We start from the raw sequence: 7,918 nt of genomic DNA on the forward strand, positions 1-7,918 counted from the left end.
TTTCCTCCTGCCCCCAGTCCCTTCCAGCATCAGAGTCTTTTCCAATGAGTCAACTCGTCGCATGAGGTGGCCAAAGTATTGGAGTTTCAGCTTTAGCATCATTCCTTCCAAAGAACACCCAGGACTTATCTCCTTTAGAATGGACTGGTTGGATCTCCTTGCAGTCCAAGGGACTCTCAAGAGTCTTCTCCAAAACCACAGTTCAAAAGCATCAATTCTTCTGCGCTCAGCTTTCTTGATAGTCCAGCTCTCAGATCCATACGTGACCACTGGAAAAACCACAGCCTTTATTAGACGGATCTTTGTTGGCTAGATAATGACAAATTATGAAGGATTTGATGAATTAGATTATAGAATACATTCCTCATTTAATCAATTATATGGCACTGTGTCTCATCATGAATTAGATGATTAATTCTGTTAGGTTTCCCATTATATCCTCACTCTGTACTTTGGATATTTTAATTATTCCGTATGCATTTGTCAAATAAATACATTTTATTTCAATATTTGGTAGAATGAAATGAAAATTCATTTTAATTACATGTCATTATCATTATAATTATTTTGTCATGTATTTAAGAGACATAAAAACACAGAATGCTTATAATAAAATTTACTTCAGAATGAAAGATCACCTTAGAATTGCTCTCTAATTTTTGCTAGTATTCTATTAGAAAAAATCATTTGAAGGTCACATAAATCCATCCCTGTAACCTTCCCCTACTTCTCACTCCCTTGGCTTACTGTGGAGACTAGACCTTTAAAAGTAGTCTTATATATTAAAACTCAGTCACTTGCCCTAAAACCGTGGTTGTCGCCAACCTGGGTGCTCTCCAAAATGTACAGAACTCAATCTGACCATGCTCTATTCACCACTCTTTCATTTATTCTGAATATTTATTCAGATCATCTTCATTAACCTCCTATTTTAATAGACAGCCCTGTCTTGGCCAAATTGTAATAGAATAAGTTGTGTTTTTAAATACAGGAGTGAGAAACTCAAGCTACAAATATGGCACATTCAGACAATTAATAGAAAGTAAGAGCAGAGTGATTTAACATACTTTTTACTTCTTGAGTTTTTCCTTAACAGATTTTCTGTATCCTTTACTGAAATATAAGTCACTGACTTTCTGCTTTACTAGCTTCCCTTTAACATTCCCCAAGTTATCAAAAAATGTTTATCATTGCCATTTTTATTACTTTGTGCAATTGACATAGGAAGGGTAAGTTATCACAAATGAGGTTGTACAAAAAATATGTAACCGTGAAAGAGACGCTCTGTATTACCAGGCAGATAGAGCAATAGTTTCAAGTGTTGACTGTATGAAAATGTGGTTAAAGTTTTCTAACAAACATTAGCCAAGGGGCAAATGATCATTAAATTATATTTAAATAATAAATTCTAAAAACATATTGATCTAGCAACTGTAATTAATTGTGGATTGATTAAGGAAATGTTAATTCATGTCCAGCTCACCAGATACTTGGCTAAAATCTCAGGTACATGTAATATTTCACAGTACCATAATGTGAATTAAACAGTAAATTATATGACTATGTAGTAATGTGTCTCATTATACAAATAATTCTGTAGAAATCTGAAAATAGAACTTACCTATTTAAGGTAAGGTGTTCAGCTTTCTTCTTGACCAAATTCAAAAAGCTTTTCCCAGTTTTATTTTAATATTTAAGAGAACAAAATGGTGCCATCATTTATGTTAGCAACTGTCCTTTATTTCTCTTTAAATAACACTTTTATTATATTCTGTGGTGAACATTAAAACAAAGACAACAAAATGTTCCTATCTTATTTCTAAGCAACATTACCAGGGAGATATTTAACTTGCAGATATATATTACAGTATCTCTGTGAGTTTGGAAATTCCCTTTGGGATAATGTGACCAAAGTGAAGCTAAACTTTTCTGAACATTATTCAAAGACCTAAAAATAATTATATCGACCAAGTCATATTTTCCCTATGTGTATTTGTACTTAGTTAGTAAGTACTGATTCGTACTTAGTACAAATCAGCTTCTATTTTATTATGGGGACAATTGTGAGAAAACTCTAATAACCTGAAAAGAAAGCTCATAATACCCAGACCTCAGAAAGAAGAGGCAAAGAAAGAGAAGGAAACTCTGAGTTGCAGGTAAAAGGAAAACATTGATGCTGTCTCAATTCAGTTTGTGGAGGGTGCTGACTATTCCAGCATGCATCTCCTATAGTCTGTTAATAATAAAACCACTTTGAAAATTTACCACAATGTGTTGTCCATTCTTCCTCAATGTCTTTCACTGTTGATTTTTCTGTCCACAGTTCACCCAAATAGGTTCCTTATATACCTCATCCCTGTAATGGAAGGTAATACCAGGTCTTTTTGTGGTTACTTATGTTTTTTCTTATTTCTCAGTAACATTTTAAGACAGTATTTTTTCTTCTCTAACAGCATTTTATTCAAGCTCCAGAGACCATATTCCTCAAATGTTTACATTTTAAAAATGGCACTTTAACAACTTTAAGTGCACAACTCAGTGGCATTGCTTATATTTACAATATTGTGTAATGGCTATATATTTCCAAAACATTTTCATCACTCCAAATAGAAACTTTGCATCCATTAAGTGATAACTCCTCATCCTCCTTTCCCTCTGCCACTGATATCATTTAATATACTCTGCGTCTGTGAATCTTCCTTTTATATTTCATGTAAGTGAAATCATTCAACGTTTGTTTCTCCTATCTTTTTTTTTTTTTAAATTACTTAGTTACCTTGGCTATATCAGGTCTCAGCTGTGGCACAGGGATCTCTCATTTCGCTGCCTGGGCTCTTCACTGCATTGGGGGATGTCAGTTGCTCCTCCACAGGTGGGATCTTAGTTTTCAACGAGGGATTGAACCCGTGTTCCATTTGTTGCAAGGTCGATTCTTAACCACTGAACCACCAAGGAAGTCCCTTATCCCTTTTTTTCTATATTTCAATTTAATCTTGATTTCTCACAAAATTCTTTTTTTTTTTTTTTTTACAATCTCTTTCTTGAGTCCAAACAACTCTTTTTTGGCATTTTTTGGCATAATCTCTTTTTTTCTATTCATGTTTTATTTTATATTTATGACATATTTTTAATATTTCCAAATAATTATTTAAGGAGATTTAGTTCAACTCAGAGTGTTACGGTTTTTGTCTGTTCTCTCTGAGTGTGTCTTTGTGTACATGTGATGTTATTACAGGGACATATTCATTGTTTGGAATGTTTTGACACATTTTATGCTTTTTCCCCCTCCCGTTATAGTAGCATTGTATGGATACAGATTTTTTTCTTTATTTATTTTTTGATAACTTAAATTTTGGGTTTTCTGTGGCTTACAAGAATTCTAGTTTAGTGCTGCTTTCTTCTGTTGTGTAGTGAAATGAGGTATATGTGGATACACATACACACATACATATACTCACACATACATACATGGATATGTATGAATGTATCTATTTTGTTGTTCAGTTACTAAGTCCTGTCTGACTCTTAGATACCCTATGGACTTCAGCATTCCAGGCTTCCCTGTTCTTCACTATCCCTCAGAATTTGCTCAAATTCATGTCTGGTGAGTCAGTGATGCTATCCAACCATCTCATCCTCAGCCACTCTCTTCTTTTGCCTTCAGTCTTTCCCAGAATCAGGGTCTTTTCCAATGCATCGGTTCTTCATACTGTGTGGCCAGAGTACTAGAGTTTCAGCTTCATCATCAACATACACCTAAATCTATGTATATATCCCTCTGTATGTAAAATGCATAATTGTTGAGAGATTTTGATTATCAGTTTTTGTGTGTATGTTTCTTTTATCTTGTTTGGGGAAGATACTTAATTTACTCATTTTGCTTCTCTTAATATTTATAATTCTATTGTCATCCTTTTCCTTTCTTCCTTTGTCTTAGAAAGAAATTTCCCTGAAGTCTGCACCTCAAATCCTGTACAATCGCTAGCCTTTTTCTTGCAGCCAGTGCTGCTTCCTATCAGACTTTTGACCTGTTTTCAGTTACTGGTTATGTGAGTAGAACTTTATTATTTGTTTTACCTGTTTTGTCCCACTAATAAGATCTCCACTTTCCTTTTCTCTTTTCTACACTGTGTCTTCAGATTTCTTCATTCTACACACTTAGAATTATAGTAATTTGAGACCCAAAGGTCTTTGCACTACTTATGAGTATTTATTTACTTATAGGTAAATTTCACTTCACGTGATTATCTTTCCCACAGTGCAAAAAGTATGGTTTATTCATTTGATTCCCCTGGTCTGAAAAGTTTTTGGGAGGGTGGGTCGGAAGATTAAATTTTAGGTCTTAAGGCTTTCTAATAGACCTTGCCAGAAGAATGCTTTATCTGTTTTAATTTTGTTGATATCAGTATGCTATACCATGTAATTTATTTTGATTATCACCTAGATTATATCTCATATAGCAATTTTTTGCTATGGTAGTCTATATTTTTCCTTTGTAATTTTTTAAAGGCATGATTTTACAGTTTTAAATGGATTGCCTCATTTACTCTTGTATTTGCTAGTAACCAATAAATGATAATTTTATTATTAAAACTTTTGTGTTTTACTTATGGGCTAAAACATAGTCAATACTTAAAATTTCTTAAGAAAGATTGGAAAAAATTATATTCCTTATTAGGTTTCTGTGATATAATGTAGTTGTGTTATTTGGGATTATAACAGGAGCACAATCACACACACACACACACACATATATATCTTATATTGTTTTTAGTTTGAATTTAGAGTCTTCTCTAATTTATTTCTTCTCTCATTTCCTATAGTTTTTGGCTTATGAATATTTTTGCTTTGTCATTGAATTATATATGTTAATAACATTACAACTTCCTTATGCATTCTTGTTTTTGTATTATATTAATAGTATTTGCTTCTGTAAGGATTTTAAAATTTATACTAATATCTGCACATATTAACTATGTTTTGTGTATTTACTTCTTATAAAATTAATTGAGATAAAGTATTAACACTCTTCATTACCTAAACTATGTGATTATGTAAGTGACCAAGAGTCAACACATCACTCCTAGTTCAAAAACGAAAATTGGAAAAACAAAGATCAAAATCAAAGGTGAATTGCTACTTGAATGTGATCTAGTAAATTGCCATCTTTGAACACTGGTTTCCTTATTCCTGAAAGAGACATGAAATTACCAACTGACCAAAAAACAAACAAACAAAAAACACAACCTAAAAAAAGAATTATTTTTTATTCTATGGACTTAAACCTAGAAAATAAGGGGCTTCCCTAGTGTCTCAGATAATAAATAATTAACCTGTAATGTAGGAGACCCAGGTTCAATCCCTAGGTTAGGAAGATCCCCTGGAGGAGGAATTGGCTACCCACTCCAGTACTCTTGCCTGGAGAATCCCAGACAGAGGAGCCTGGTGGGCTACAGTCTATGGGGTCACAAAAGAGTCGGACATGTCTGAGCGGCCACGCACACACAAACCTGGAAGACAACGTCTCAGTTAGTTCAGAAAAACTGCTCTGAAAAGGGAAGGGAGGAGTCAGAATGTATATGCATTTTGCAATAAAAACCAGGTATTCCGACCACCAGAAGATTATCGGAAATTAAAGAAAACCAGAAAGCTCATGTTAACAAATTTAGGGCTTTTCTGCGCCTGGGAAGAGAAAACAGTCTGGGCTCCTTGAAATAATCCCTTTGAGCTGCACCTTGACTACCTAGGTCCTGTTCTTTTCTATCCTGTGTTCCCTCAGGGCGCAGCTCTGTTTCCAGCCAGAGTTCCTCAGGGCTCACCAGCTTGAGCGGGAGGTGGGGGTGCAGGAGCCCTGCTGATGGCTTGGTGCCTCAGCATCCTCTGTCGGTAGGCATGACAAATCACATTTTTCCTTCACGGAATAAAATGCTTTCAAAGTTATATTTAAACCACGAACATCTTACTTTCTATCAGTTTCTGCTACTTTCTCTAAAGCAATCAAAGCACTTTATTTGTGCCTTGATTTGAATTACAGTGTCATTCTGCCATCTAGTGGATATGCTATTTGCATCACTCGCTGCTGCTGCAGCTGAATCGCTTCAGTCGTGTCCGACTCTGTGCGACCCCAGAGACGGCAGCCCACTAGGCTCCTCTGTCCCTGGGATTCTCCAGGCAAGAATACTGGAGTGGGTTGCCATTTCCTTCTCCAATGCATGAAAGTGAAAAGTGAAAGTGAAATCGCTCAGTCGGGCCCGACTCTTAGCGACCCCATGGACTGCAGCCTACCAGGCTCCTCCATCCATGGGATTTTCCAGGCAAGAGTACTCGTTAGGGAAAAACAAATTCATATTCTTCGCTACTAATTTGCAGAGGGATGTTATGCTACTTGTGGCTCAGAAGGTAAAGGATCCGTCTAGAATCTGAGATTCTGGGTTCGGTTCCTGGATCGGGAAGATACCCTGGAGAAGGGAATGGCAACACACTTCAGTATTCTTGCCGGGAGAATTCCAGGCACAGAGGAACCTAGCGGGCTACAGTCCACAGGGTTGCAAAGAGTCAACCATGACTGAGCAATTAGCACTTTATACTCTTAGAGCCTATGAAAAAATTCTACCAATTACTATGTAATTTTGCTGAGAATAAGACCACAAATAGATAATGTAGGGTCAAACTGGGAATGTTGGGGGAAAATAAAACCAACATTTCCTTCCCATTATGTCAATCTAGTATTTAAACTGTATATAGACTTAAGGGGAAAAAAATAATTTCTTGTGTAATAAGAAATAATACTGGACTGAGATGATCAGATTTACTTTAATTCTTTAATCTTTTCTGAAACATGTGCCAGACTGGAGGCCCAGACCAGATCAAAGAAAGATAAATAAAACTGCCTGTGAGCACACTGAGTAACCCTAGACACCAGGGTGCCCGTGATGGCCTGCACTTCATACTTGCCATTCTCAGAAGTATCTACACATAAATACATGTGGGAAAAAAAGTGCAAGCATTAGTTGCTCCTTCGTGTCTGACTCTTCATGACCCCACAGACTATAGCCTACCAGGCTCCTCCATTCATGGAATTCTCCAGGCAAGAATACTGGAGTGAGTAGCCATTCCCTTCTCCAGGGTATCTTCCCAATCTAGGGATAGAAGCCAGGTCTCCTGCATTGCAGGTCAAATCTTCACCATCTCAGCCACCAGGGATCTATCTAAAATTATGTATTTACATGTCATACTGAATTTAGGAGGCTATTTTGAATTGAATTTCTTACGTTTTTTAAGTGTGCTTTACCTACATTACTTACATACTGGAGAAGGAAATGGCAACCCACTCCAGTATTCTTGCCTGGAGAATCCCATGGAGAGAGAAGCCTGGTGGTCTACAGTCCACGGGGTCACAAAGAGTTGGACACGACTGAGCGACTTCGCTTTCACCTTTCACTTTCACTTTACCTACATATACTTATAGGAATGATCTCTTCAGTTATGTGCTGTGCTCAGTCACTCAGTCATGTCCGACTCTTTGCAACCCATGGGCTAGAGCCCACCAAGCTCCTCTGTCCATGGAAATTCTCCAGGCAAAAATACTGGAGTGAGTTACCATTCCCTCCTGCAGGGGATCTTCCCAACCCAGGGATAGAACCTGTGTCTTCTGTATTGCAGGATTCTTTACTACGTGAGTCACCAGGGAAGCCCCTCCTCAATCATAGACAAAGATTAATAAAGTTGGTATTGAACTCAATCCTTATGTGTTAAGGTGGTTAGAATGTACTAAATTATAGTAATAGATTTTTTTTTTATCAGATGGAGTAATTAAATCAACCTGTTACAGATGTGTAAATTATGGATTTTGAGAATTATACAGATAATTTTAAAACAGTATTTTGAGAACACCAAGCAAAAAGTGATCTTAGTGAAA

The sequence above is a fragment of the Budorcas taxicolor genome, chromosome 4 (assembly GCF_023091745.1).
Source record: "Budorcas taxicolor isolate Tak-1 chromosome 4, Takin1.1, whole genome shotgun sequence".
Classification (NCBI taxonomy): domain Eukaryota; kingdom Metazoa; phylum Chordata; class Mammalia; order Artiodactyla; family Bovidae; genus Budorcas; species Budorcas taxicolor.